The sequence below is a fragment of the Theropithecus gelada genome, chromosome 18 (genome assembly GCF_003255815.1).
Source record: "Theropithecus gelada isolate Dixy chromosome 18, Tgel_1.0, whole genome shotgun sequence".
Taxonomy (NCBI): domain Eukaryota; kingdom Metazoa; phylum Chordata; class Mammalia; order Primates; family Cercopithecidae; genus Theropithecus; species Theropithecus gelada.
Window position 1 is genome coordinate 68535837 of NC_037686.1, and position 14635 is coordinate 68550471.

Genomic DNA, 14635 nt, shown 5'->3' on the forward strand with positions numbered 1-14635 from the left:
TGGTGGGGGGTGAGATAAACCTGGAACTCCCATTTCCTTAATCAGTAACCCCGAAGGAGGTTTAATGTGAACCTCGATTGTTAGTGTTGATTGATTTCCAAAAGAAGCAAATACAAATTTCCAAAGGAAATCAACTCTAATCTAAGCCTCAGGATTTCTGCAACTTACAGGCAATAAAAATATTACTGCAAAATCTGACCAGTGTCTTTGTACTTGAAGTGGTTTAAATGTACATAGTATAGTTGGGTCTTATTTTGCTTTTAGGCAAATTGATAATCTCTGTTTTTTAAAGGTGTTGTGATTGGACCATTTACACTTTTCAAATTTATTGTTTTATTTTAAGACCATTGTAGAATCACATGCATTTATGTAAGAAATATTAATCATATTATTAGTAAGGAATATTAAATAGTATTATTAAAGATAATAATATTAAATAATAGAGAGAGGTCCTTGTACTTTTTACCCTGTTTACCCCAACAGAAACATCATGCAAAACTATAGTGCAACTTCAGAAACAGAGTATTAATATTGACAGTGATACAATCCACTAATCTTATTAAGATTCCTCTAATTTTAATTGTAATCATCTCTCTCTGAATGTTTAGTTCCAGGCCCTTTTATTAGGTGTAGTTTCTATATGTACCATCACCACAGTCCAGACCCTGACCTTTTCCATAGCTGCAAGGATCCCTCATGTTGCCCTTTTATAACTATATCCACATTTCTCTTTTCTTCCCACTTTATCCCCAACCTCTGGCAACCACCAATCAGTTCTCCACCTCTGGGGTATCATCATTTCAAGAAAATCACATAAATGAAATCATATAGTATGCAACCTTTGGAGACTGGCTTCTTTTCTCGCTGAGCATAAATCCTTTGGGATTTATCTAAGTTGCCACGTGTGTCAGTAGCCTGGTCCATTTCACTTCTGCATGGCGCTCCATGGTATACATGTACCCAGGGTCTACCCATTCACCCATTGAAGGGCATCTGGATCGTTGCCAGTTTTGAGCTAGTACTAAAGCTGCAATGAACATTTATGTATGGGTTTTTGTGTGAACGTAAGTTTTTATTTTTCTGTAAGACATGCATCAGAGTGCAATTTCTGAGTTGTATGTTAATGTCATGTTTTATGAGAAACTGCTGAACTATTTTTTTACAGTGACTGTATCACTTTACATACCCACCCGCTATGCAGTTTTTCTGCATCCTTGCCAACATTTGGTAATGTCACTATTATTTTATCCATTTTGATAGGTGTGCAGTGATAGCCACTGTAGCTTTAATTTGCATTTCCCTAATGGCTAATGATAAACGTCTTTTTATGTGCTTATGTGCCATCTGTGTACCCTCTTCAGTAAATGTCTCTTCACATGTTTTGCCCATTTTCTAACTAGATTATTTGTGAGGTTTTTGGACTGTTGAGTTTTGAGAGTTCTTTATAGATTCTACATACAGATCCTTTGAGGGATATACTGTTTTCTACCAATCTGTAGTTTGTTGTTTCATTCTTTTAAAGACTTCTATTTGATCTGGAAGAAGGAGGACCCTGTCTGAGTGACCTTCTATTGCTAAGCTGCGGTTGGGAAATGCTGGGCTGGGGTCCCTTCTTCTGTTGGATGGGAAAGTTCTAAGATGCCCTGATCCTACATTGTTCCTCCAGTCCCTGGGTCCCTAACCAAACTGTCTTTTGCACTTCACCTTTAAGAGCTCTCCTTTGGTTGTCTCTGGCATTGTTTCCAGAGTGTATATGATTTTTAGCTCAGAGATACAGAAACGCACAAGTGTACGCCATTTTTTTCTGGAGCAACGTAGATAATTCACATTGAACATGATTGATGAGAGTAAAAGCTAACATCCTCTTGCCAGTTGTTTTCTAATTATTTGATCATTCTTTGTTTCTTTATTTTTAATTTGCGTTCCTTCTTTGGGTTAAACAGTTTTTAGGATTTTTTTCTATCTTCTATATTGACTTATTTTCATCTCCTATTTTTTAAAGTAGGCAATAATTAACTAATTAGAGTCCACTTTCAAGTAATATTAAACCACTTTCCAACCTTACAGCAGTATATTTCCCATGCTTTCCCACCATCTTTGTGCTGTTACTGTCATATTTTACCCTCACGTTAGCTGTAAACATACTGTATTACAGGTGGAGTATTCTTACTTTGAAACGCATGTGGCCATAATAATTTTGGATTTGGGATTTTTTCAAATTTTGGAATATTTGCATTATGTTTACCAGGTTAGCATCCCTCATCTGAACATCTGAAATCCAAAATACTCCAATGAGCACTTTATTTGAGAGGCATGTTGGTACTCAGAAAGTTTCACATTTTGGAGCATTAGGCTTTTAAGTTTTCTAATTAGGTATTCTCAACCTGTACTATGATTTTTGCTTTACACAGTAATCATCTTGTATAGTAATTAATGATGAGTAAAAAGAAATGTGTGTGCACCCTTTGTTTACTCCATTCCCAGTACTGTTCTTTTTGTTGCCCTAATTTTTAGTCTGAAATCATAGTCCTTCGACTTTAAAAAAACCTTTCTTTGACATCATTTGTTGACAGAGTCTGCTCGCAGTGAATTTCTTGAATTTTACTTTTCTGGGAGAAGTATTTATTTTTGAAAGATAGTTTCACTGGAAATAGGATTTTTATTTTATTTTTATTTTTATTTTGTCTCCTTCTTTCTGCACTCTAAACGTGTCCACTCATTGTCTTCTATCTAGTACAGTTCCTGATGAGGAGTCAGCTGGTTTCAGCTTTGTTTCTCAGTGTGTGGTGTTTCTTTATACTCTGGTTGCTTTCAAGATTTCCTTGTTTGATTTGACTTTAAACAATTTGAGTATAATATACTTACGTAATATTTGTCTGTGTGCATGTGCGTGCGCATGCCAGGGAACATATATGTTTTATTTTGTTTTGCTGTGACCTCTTGGGGGAATTTATTCTGCTTGGTGTTATCTAAACTTCTGGAACTATGGTTCAGTGTCTGTGTTAATTCTAGAAAATTCTTGGCCATTTTTTCTTCAAATATTTATCTTACCCTGTTCTCTCTCTTTTTCTTCTGGGATGCCAATTACCAATATTTCAGGTCATTTGCTGTTGTCCCCTGGATATTTTGTATTGACCTAACTTAAAGTTCACTGATTTTTACCTTGGCAGTGTCGATTTATTTATTTCTCCTCTTATCTTTATTTCCCTACAAAATGAATAATTTGCTCTTTTTTGACTTTTTTAATGTGGAAACTTAGATAATTGACTTGAGATGTTTCTTCTTTTAAAATGTAAGAACTGAATACTGCAAATTTTCCTCAGAGCACCAATCTCATTGCATCCACATATTTTGGAACACTGACTTTTATTCAATTTATTTAAAGTATTTGATAGTTTACTTCATGATTTCTTCTTTGAACCATAATGTATCCTGACATGTATTATTTAATTTGCAAACCCTTAAGATTATTTTCACATATCTTTTTGTTATTGATTTCTGGTTCAACTCAATTGTGACCAGAAAATATACTTTGCATAATTTCAATCACATAAAACTTACTTAGTCTTGTTTTTATTTCCAATATTAGTCATTTGTAATTTTGGAGAATTCAATCTTGCCTGTAGTTCCCAGTGTTCTTGAAAAAGTGCTAGCCCCCTGACACTCTTTACATCCCACGAAAATCTAACCTGAAGTCATTTTCTAGTTAATTTCTCTGATTCAAAAAGGTAATCAGACTTCTCCAGTGTCTTCAAGTGGCCAACACTGCCTGAAGGTCACCAGAGCTAAATAAAGTGTAGGACGTTGGAGACATCTCTGGATCATACAACCCAAGACACACAGGTCTGCTGCTTCATGGAGAGTTTTTTTTGTTTTGTTTTTTTGTTTTTTAACACACTGAAGCACAGCAGTGAACAGGAGACCTCTCAGAAAGGATGGGCCAGTTACCTCCTTTCCCCTCACAAGCAGGAATAGTCCTGTATTCTTGTTCTTCACTGGACTAGATTACTAGGGCTATCGTAACCAATTACCATAAAGTTGGTGGCTGAGAACAACAGAAATCTATTATCTCATTGTTCTGCAGAGAAGAGGTCTGAAATCAAGGTGTCAGCAGGGTTGTGGTCCATCTGCATTGTGGCTTCTGTATTGCTAGAAATGCCTGGTTACAGGCACATCAATCCTGTCTCTGCCTCTGTCACTCCGTCTCTGCCTCTATCACTCCCATCTCTGTCTCCATCACTCTTGTCTCTGCCTCCGTCACTCCCATCTCTGCCTCTGTCACTCTCATCTCTGCCTCTATCACTCCTGTCCCTGCCTCCGTCACTCCTGTCTCTGCTTCTGTCACTCCAGTCTCTGTCTCCATCATTGCGTGGCCCTCCCCTGTCTCCCTCTGCTTGTGTGTCTTCACCTCTACTTATAAGTGCACCACTCATACTAGATTAAAGCCCATCCTAATAACCTCATCTCAACTGGCTTATTTCTGTAAGGTCAAATTTTCAAATAAGCTCTCATTAACAGGTATGAGACGTTAGGACTTTGACACATCTTTTGGGACACAAAATTTTATCCATAAGAGAGATGTCCCATAATATTTAAATTTAACCTGTCCAAATTAAAATTCTGATCTTCCCAACTGGAAATATCCTCTGGTGATATTCTTCTCATCTGATGTCAAACACTTACCTACCAGTTACCCATTAAAAATCTTGGAGTCGGCCAGATGCGGTAGCTCATGCCTGTAATCCCAACACTTTGGGAGGCTGAGGCAGCTGGATCACTTGAGGTCAGGAGTTCGAGACCAGCCTGGCCAACATGGTGGAACCCTGTCTCTACCAGAAACACAAAAACTAGCCAGGCCTGGTGGCATGTGCCTGTAATCCCAGCTACTTGAGATGTTGAGGCAGGAGGATCCCTTGAACCCAGGAGGCAGAGGTTTGCAGTGATCTGAGATCCCACCACTGCACTCCAGCCTGGGCAACAGAGTAAAACTTCATCTCAAAAAAAAAAAAAAAAAAAAAACCCACACACACACACACAACAACAACAAAAATCAAAACAAACAACAAAAAAACTTGGGGTCATTTGTCGTTTCTAATTTTTCTTACATCTAATCTCTAAAGAAATCTTGATTATAGGTACATATATAAAAGCACTTATTCACCTCTTACCACCACTTCCATTGTTCTTTGGTTTAAAGCATCATATTTATAATTGTTTTCTAATATTCCATTGTGTCCCTCTACTATAACTTATAGAACTAGTATTCTAATGGCTAATTTTACTCCCACTTCTTTGCTGTCAAAAACAGCACTGCAATCACCATTCCTATGTAAACATGTTTCTAGACTTAAGCAATTATTGCTTCCAAGTAAAGTCCTAGAGGTTGCAGAATCAAAGGCAAGCACATTTTACATTTTGTTACATCTCACTCTATTGCCTTTTGAAAGGTGGTATAAACTGGTGCCCTTTGGATAATCAGTAGCTAACAGCAAAGATAAACTTTTCTGCTTTCTGATATGAATCTTGACTTTTGAGAAAAATTAAGCCATTTTCTTCTTAGATTTACTTACTAATATTTTTTGTGTGCCCACAAGGCACTGTTTAGACACAAATCCTGTTCTCATGGAGCTAAAATTTCAGTTGGGAAGACAGACAGACAGACAGACTATAAATGATGACCACAGTAAACAAATAGGCTTATATAGTGTATTAATTAGAAGGTGACGTTCACGTGGAAATGAGCAGCAGGTCAGGGAGTCAGAAGTGTAGTGAGGCACGATGAGAAGGTCAAGGAGGACTCACTGGGAAGTTGATGACGGAGCAGAGGCTGGAGCAGGGCTTGGCTCTGCAGCCCTCTGTGAGGGGGGCATTCCAGGTGGATGAAACACCAGGGCAAGCCTCAGGGAAGAAGCATTCCTGGTGTCACATGATCCTTAGGGTGTCGCCTTCCCAGAGGAAGCCCCTGTGGCTAGTGGTGCCTTTGTGAAAGTTTTGCTTGGGCTGCTGAGCTCGTTCCGCCCACTTGGCCTAGCAGGCTGTGCTTGGCTCTTGCTACCAGTCCAGATCTCATGTCTGCCAAGGGTGACCCAGGTGCAGAGCAGCAAGGAGTTCATGAATGAGCAAGTACCTGGCTACTGTGCATAGCCGGGTACTCCAGCTGCTGCAGGGCAGGCAGCTCCAGGTGCCAGCACAGGTGCTGGCTCCCTGCAAGGCTGCGGCTAGACTGGGCATACTGCAAGTGGTTTCCACTCTGGGGACTGGGAAAAGAAACACAATGGTGCCTGGAAGCTTGGAGATGCCAGGAACCACAGAGCCCCAAAGAGAGGGTCACAGCCCTGGCTCAGGGAGCTCCTAGATCTGGGCTCCCTGCAAGGCCACAACTCTTCTCTCCTTCTTGTTGTCCACAACATGGTGAGTTGGGGGGCATGTTTCAGCCCTGTTTGTGTAACAGCTCTTTCAGTCCCACCATTTGGTGGGTCCCAAGTTCTTGTCCCATGTCCAGGAAGAATGAGGTACACAGACAACTGAAGTGTGAGCAAGGCAAAGAGGTGGTTTATTGAGTGACAGCACAGCTCATAGGAGACCTAGAGTGGGTAGCTCCTTTCCGCAGGCAGGTCATCCTGACAAGAGTGCAGCCATCAGTGGAGAGGAGACCTAGAATGGGTAGCTCCTATCTGCAGGCAGGTCAACCTGTTCTCTCTGTGAGTCTGGCTGAGTCTGGGGGTTTTAATAGTCTTCAGAAGGGAGGGAGTGCATGCTGATTGGTCCAGCTATGGATGAGCCTGGGAAAAGCACCCTAAGTTTTCATTCTGGGCTGTAGATTCCACCTAGAACTGACAGCCCGGCCCTCAGGCTTCAGGCCATCCTTGACTTGAAGATGGGCCTTCACCAGGGACCTGCCCCTTGCCACCATCTATATGTCATCCATGGCACCCAGGCTGTTTGTGCTGAGGGGCACCTGCAGGCCCGTGCTGAGTTACCCTCAGCCACTACTTGGCCTCCCTCCTGTGCTGGTGGGCACCCAAGGTCTGGAGGAGGCCAAGGAAGCAGGGGACTGGTGCGTCAGTGCCGCTGTGATTGCAAGCATACCTGGCAGAGTGACAACAACACTGAGGCTCAGCCACAACTTTGCTCCAAAATCAGAGCAGGCGCTAGGAGTGGGGAGAGACCAAGCAAAGGGAGCAGACGCTTCTGAGCCTGTGAGGGGAAGGGAGCTTCCCAGGCCCACAAGAGCGCAGGGATGCCCAGGTCTGCAGCTACGGCTGGGTGACTGCAGCTACATCCAGGAGGGCGAGCAGGAGCCCCACCAACTTGGATGGGGGAGGGGCTTCCACCTGTTCCTGGCTCCCACCAGCTGGTGGAGTGTGCAGCCCCAGTCGTGCCTCCCCTGCTGCAGCTGGCATCGTGGTAGCAGCCACTACAGATGGGCCACTGCTGCCATCACTGGCATGATCAAGGAAGAGCCAGGGACCAGCGAGGCTGGAGCTAAGCAGTGACGGAGAAACAGAAGCAAGTGAAGGCAGAAAGGTCGCCGCCCTCTGTGGTCAGTTCTTGGAGGCTTGGCAAGCGGTAAAGGGACCTTGGCTTTTCCTCTTAGTGACACAAGGGCCACTGGAGGGTAAGGAGCAGACGAGTCACAGAGGAGTCACATGACCTGGTCCACCTTCAGAACTGTGGACGGAACAGGATGTGGGAAGCAAAGGTGGGGACAGTTTCCAAATATATGGCCCTCGTTTCTTCCCAAGTCCTCACCGGAAGTGCTTCTAACAGCAAATTTCTACCAACAGCCTCTTCAAGGCAATCTGGACTTTTGCTATATACTCCTCAAAAAAATTCTTCAAACTTCTACCCATTGTCCAATTCCATGGCCATGTCGGTATTGCTATGTATTTGTGACAGCACCACTCTACTGTCAGTACCAAAATGTGCATTTGTTAGAGCTCTACTAGAGAAATAGAACAAGTGTGTTTGTGTGTGTGTGTACAGAAAAGTGCAAGCAAACCACAATCCTAAATTCCCTGTATGGGTTTTACAATTCGTTAAATAAAATTATTTTCAAAATCATGAGTTATACCTTCTACTGTTTATAAAATAATGCATTAAAAGAAAGAGAGATTGCAAGAAATCGGCTTAAGCAATTTTGAGTACTGGCTTGGCACATCGGAAATCTCCAGAGCAGACCAGCAGGCTGGAAATTCTCAAGCAGAGGTGATGCTAAGTCCACAGGCAGAATTTCTTCTTCCTTAGGGAAACCTAAGTTTTGCTCCTAAGGCCTTTCAATTGATCAGATGGGGCTCACCTAGATTATAGAAGATGGTCTTCTTCACCTAAAGTCAACTGTTTGTAGATACCTTCACATCTACAAAATACCCTCCCAGCAACACCTATATTAGTGTCTAATTGAATAATATTATGGCCTGGCCACATCAACATGTAAGACTGAGTGTCATACTCATCTGTGGGTGTCCGGTCATTTGTGTAGGAAGAATTCCATGTCATATCTCTTCAGGGGTAAATGCTAGAGGCAAAAAGAGGGATGGGTACACTTATTATTTACTGTGAGGCATTCAATCAGAAATCTGTCTCTGATCCAGAATGCCTCATGTGTGAATTCAGGACAAAATTAATAAAGATGAATATTAAAAACTGGCAGTCATCAAACAATAAAATAATCAATTTTAAGGAAATTTTTTACTGGTTTAATTAAATGTTACAGTTTTTGAGAACATCTTCCAAAACATGCACCAAAAATTTATTGCTATAACTCAGCTGAAAGTCTCAACATCTGTTGAGTGTGGATAAAACGTGTCTGTACTCAGTGGACTGTTAATATAAAATTATACTGTATCCTGTTTACTATTCGGTAAGGAAAACAGTTAAATTGACCTTAGTGTATACACGTTGGCTCCTTCCTTCATGTCTTTCCTTTTATCAACTTATTTTTGGGTTCTTTTTATTGAGTTCATATTTTTATTAAATTCTTAAGCACCTAAAGGTATTTGTTGATGTTTCTTGAAAAGGTTCTCTGCCCCCGACAACTGTGTTCTCCAGGTTTTACATGATATTTTAAATAAATTCAATAACTAATTAATGTTGCCATTAATATGTGATTTATTTTATTTTAGTTTGGTCTTGGGAATACAGTGGTGCAGACGTCAGACAGGATCCTGGCGCCTGTGAAACATAAGCCCTATACCTAGAGGCAGAAAAAGTCAACCCAACAATGAATCCCATGTAATAGCTTGTAAAGAAGCCTCTCCCGCAAAGCCTGTAGCATCTTCCCAGCCCCAGGAAGTGAACTTCAAGTCCTTTGCCTTGGCAGATGGGCAGCTGTTATTGCCTTCCTGGTTTTGTCCACAGTTGCAGGTCCACACTTTTCTCTGGTGGGGTGTTCTCTTTCTCTGTTTATCCAGAGACAACTTCTCCAAACTATGATACTGTGAGAATTCTAGGGATTTTATCCATTCATATTCTGAGCATGGCTTTTAGGAGCCAGGGGTAGAACTGAAATGTTCACACTGAAAGGTCGGAATCTTGAGTTTCTTACCCACTGCAACCCCATCTACTTGAATGGCAGTTGCTGGCACATTTTAGTTCCTCTTAGGTTGTATACACCAATTTGCATCCTCATATTTAACTTGTACATCTACACTTTGCTCTTCTGCCGTTATTTCCCTTAGACATTGCCTAGGCAACATTATGTGGCCAGGCCCCATTCTGCCCTCTTCACCTACAAATCAGGTACTTAACTTAATACAGCTACCTTAATATCTCCTGGAACCAAATTCTCGATATTATTTAACAAGTGATATCTTCTGTCTTCTTATACGGTCCATAAGCATTCAGACAGATGATCCTATCTATCAGCTTCACACAACCATATCTGTAGGCTCTAGATGGGTATCTGAAATCAATAGGCATGGAATCATGGTAATTAAATTATAGCACTTACATATAATTACACTTATGTAAAAAATGCCCACCCCTACTAAGAGCTACTCCTGAATATGATAGATATAAATCTTTGTAAACGATCAGTTCTCCTTGGTGGTGGGGAGGGGAAAGAGCGTTAATCTTTAAAATTATGCCGGGAAAAATTAGGATACTGGAACTATTTCACTTCAGAGAAATCATTTGATTCAAACTCCAACTTTACACAGGCACTTTTCAATAATTTTTATCTTTGAAATTTAATTTTAATGAAAAACTCTCTGTAAATCTTTACCCTGAAGAAAACTAATCTCTGAGGGAGCGTTTCTTGAGAGTGGAGTTAAGCAGGCCTTGAAGTCGGGGCTCCTGGACTCACACCTTCATGTTATCAGGAACATACGTGAGGCTTGGCATCTAGTGAGTGTTTAATCAATGACCTGATGCCTGCTTGAAAAAGTTGATTGATTCATTAAGATGACGTCACAAAAGAGGTCTCCTCTCTCAAGCATTCAGTAACACAACCTAAACGACTACTTAGTGTTAGATGAGATTGATTTGCAGACTGGGCATGTACTACCTAAGGTAATCAGCAGGAACAGGTTCGTGAGAGTTTGCAATAAGGCTGGCCTCAGGGTCTGCTTGGAGAGTTGGGTGACAGGGAGTCCTAGATGGTATAGGTGGGCCTCAGGGTAGGTGGGCTTCTCAGGACAGAGAGGCACCCAGGGCATCATGTGGTGAGAAGTAGACAGTATAAAAATTTCTATAACTTCACAGAAGTTTAACCTGTTTTTTGATGATTATTACGCAGTAATGATATCGGGGGATTCTGTGAAGAGATAGGAGAAAGTTTTCAGGGTTTAGGGGCTTTGAGGGGGAGGGAGGATGGAACTGGATTTCCAAAGCCATGAGGTGGGAAGTGCTTATTATTTGCTCTCTCTGCAGAGGCGGGAATGAGCTTCACCATAACGTCCTTGAGATATAAAGGAAAACCCTCCAAAAATTTGCACTAATTTAGTGGCAATTCACTTGTCTTAGCTCATAATATATTCACTCAAGTGAGTGCAGATGGAAGCCACATTAATAGAATTACAGTGATGACTGCAAGCAGAGCCACTGTTTGTCCAATGCACTCCTACAGTGCAGCCCACCTCTGGAGGGTGCAGCCCATCCGGGGTCCCTGTGGAAGGTGTCCTTGTCTGCATGGTGAGTCACTATGTCTGCGAGGGTGAGGAGAAGGAAGCCACTTCTTGCGGGGACCGAAGGAAGGAACCGATGGGAAAATTTGCTTAGCGCCCACTGCTCGGTGGTGGCGCATGACACATCTTTCCAAATAGTTGGTGTCCTGTTCACAGGAAAAGTTAAGATATTTAATTTGTGTTGCTTCAAACTGATGAGCTGAGAGCAAGTCTTGGTGCAGCAGTTTTCTGCTCATTATAAGGATGTTCTTGTGGTGAGTTAGAGCTGTCTCACGGAGAGGCTACCTTGACAGCTACAAGCTGCCTGTTACTGCAAGTGTGCAGAGGGAGGGATGGGGACTATTTCCGCAGAAACGGTGGAGATGACAGTAGTATATCTCTAACTCCGACTCTGGATGATTTTGTATACTTTCTCCTTCCTTTTCTCTTTCCATGCAAGTTTTTAAAAATTTAACTTATTTCCTTTCATTCTTGAGTTTAGTCCTCTTGCCCTTCCTGTTCTTTGACTTGCTGCTCAAAACTTATGACCTCTTTTTCTTTTCAATTTTTCACATGCAAACCATATTCCACTTCAATGAGCCTCAGTGAATTTGTTCAATCAAATATTGGTGGAAATATTTGATCATTGACCATTTCCTAGGGGAAAAAATTGCTTTGCAGGTTACAGCTTTCAGAAAGACACTAAGTGTTGTACTAGGAATGCACTATTTTGCTGAATATGGTGGATATGCAGTGTTGGGGTTTTGTGGTTCCTCTTGTAGCTTCTTCAAGCTCCTGCAGTCAGTAAGGAAATAAGCACAAGCTTGACAGGATGGCCTGGACCACACTGATGAGAAACACTAGTATTTGTCTTCCAAGCACAATACAAACCAGTTTTGATAATCCAGGCGAATTTCTGCAGAGCACTTCCAGCTGATACTTCTCCCACTCCATTCATTTGGTTGTACTATAACTTTGATCCCTTCTCTTTGCAAATCACTACCCTCAAATTAGTAGCCATTGACATTTCATTCTGCTAAGTTTTCTTCTCTTGATTAAAATTTTTTATTCAAGTAGATATCCTCACCTGTTTAAGTAATTTTCATTCATTTGTTAATTCATATTAAAAATATAGTTATTGAATGCAGGCTCCAGGCCAGCACATGGTGGACACCTGGCCAAAGAAGACTGGACCCTTGCATTTGCGGAGCTCCCTGACTCATGGAAGACACAAACTAACAAAACATTTGGCCAGCAGCAAATAGACATGGGGTGTAATGAATACAGTGTTCACTGAATAGTATCAGCATTGATGATTTTGGTTCCGTGGGGAAGGCAATTCCAAAGAGCGAGCTTAATTGTCACTACACACTGTTAATTCCATGATTGAAGTAAGAATGCCATGAAGAAGGAAACTGGAAGAAAGAATGCAGGTTGACTGTGGAAAAGGAGCTCTGTCTGGGACTCATGCAGCTCTGATTATGCTGCTCGGCAGGGTTTGAGTGCAGCTCAGAGTCCCAAGAGATATTACCATGGAGTGGCTATTAAGTTGTAGTACGGATTCTTACCATCACTTAAACAATTCTGTTACTATAACTTACTTTATTAAACCCAGGTTAATACCCAGGCTGGTGGGCAGGTGTGTATTTTCCTGTTTGTATCACCTGAGCTCATCCTCCTGTGCACCTTTGTTCATATGTCACAGAGGATATAGGTGCATCTCCTTAGTTATTTACTTATATTTTCTAAAATAAATTTTATTGTGTACAGTAGATTTAAGGTCTAAAACATAATGTTAGTTGGGTGCAGCGGTTCACACCTCCCAAATCCCAGCAATTTGGGGGGCTGAGGTGGGAGAATGGCTTGAGCCCAGGAGTTTGAATTTCAGACTAGCCTGGGAAACTTGGCGAAATCCTGTCTCTACCAAAAAAAGAAAAAAAAAAATAGCCGAGAGTGGTGGTGCACACTTGTAGTCTCAGCTACTTGGAAGGTTGAGGTAGGAGGATCACTTGAGTCCAGGAAGTTGAGGCTGCAGTAAGCCGAGATCCTGCCACTGCACTCCAGCCTGGGTGACAGAGGGAGACCCTGTCTCAAAATACTAAGTACTAAATAAACAAATAAATAAATAAAACATGACGTTATGGGATACATGTAAATAGTAGAAGGGTTGCTGTAGTGAAACAAATGAACATATTCATTATTTCACAATTACTCATTGTTTCAATGTTTTTGTAGTAAGAGTAGCTACAACCTACTGATTTAGCATGAAGCCCATACCCAGCACCACTGTTTTATCTGCAGTCCTCTCATTGTACATTAGGTCTCCAGCTTGCTCATCCTACACATCTGCTACTTTGCAACCTCTGACCTGCATCTCCCCATTCCATCTCCCCATCCCACTGCCATCCCTGGTAACCACTCTTTTGTTCTCTATCTCCGTATGTTTGAATATTTTTAGATTCTATGTGTAAGTGGAGATCTTACGACATTTTTCTTTCTGTGTTTGACCCATTTCATTTAGCATAATGTCCTGCAGGCTCTTTGTGGCAAATGGCAAGAGCTCATTCCTTTTTCAGGGCTGAATAATATTCCATTGTATCACAGTTTGTTTAGCCATTCATCCGTCATTGGACAGTTTGGTCATTCCCATATCTTGGCTACTGTGAATAATGCTGTAATAAATATGGGAAATATCTTTTAACATATATATTTAAAAGTGATTTCATTTTCTTTGGGCATATACCCAGAAGAAGGATTGCTGGGTCATATGGCAATTCTCTTTTTAATTTATTTAGGAACTTTTACACTGTTTTCCATAATGGTTGTACCAATCTGCATTCCCAAGAAAAGGATACGAGAGTTTCCTTTTCTCCACACCCTTGCCAACATGTGTTATCTTGACTTTTTGAGAATAGTCATCCTGATGGGTGTGAAGCAGCATCTCACAATGTTTAGATTTGCATTTCCCTGATGGTGAATGAGGTTGAGCACCTTTTCATATACTTATTGGCCATTTTTGTATTTTCTCTGGAGACATGTCTATTTGAGTCTTTTTCATCTTTGTTTATATCATCTCACAGAAGACATACATGCCATTTCTTAATCAAGAAGGTCATATAGAGCAGTTTATTGTGTATCTACTTTTTCAGAGGGCATATAGACTAATAAATAAATTGATTCTACATTTCAATAGGTTTTTATTCTTCCTTTTCAATATGGCATTTAAAGTTTGTATTTTCACAAAAATTCACTCATTGGCTTAGCAAATACTTGCTTATCACATTGCAATCTATCTTTCTTGCTTCTCATACTAGTCACTAATCAAAAGTCTACTTATGTGGGCTCCAAATAATGAATGATATGCATTGCCTCAAATAAAATTTTTCTTCCACTTTTGACCACATAGAATATGAAATGTCTGGGAGGCAAAAGGGGGCTAGCTAGCAACCTGAACTGCCAAACTGTGCCTGGTGATGGACCACCTGCTTCTGTCAACTAGACCAGTGCAAAATGGAAGATGTGTATCTACT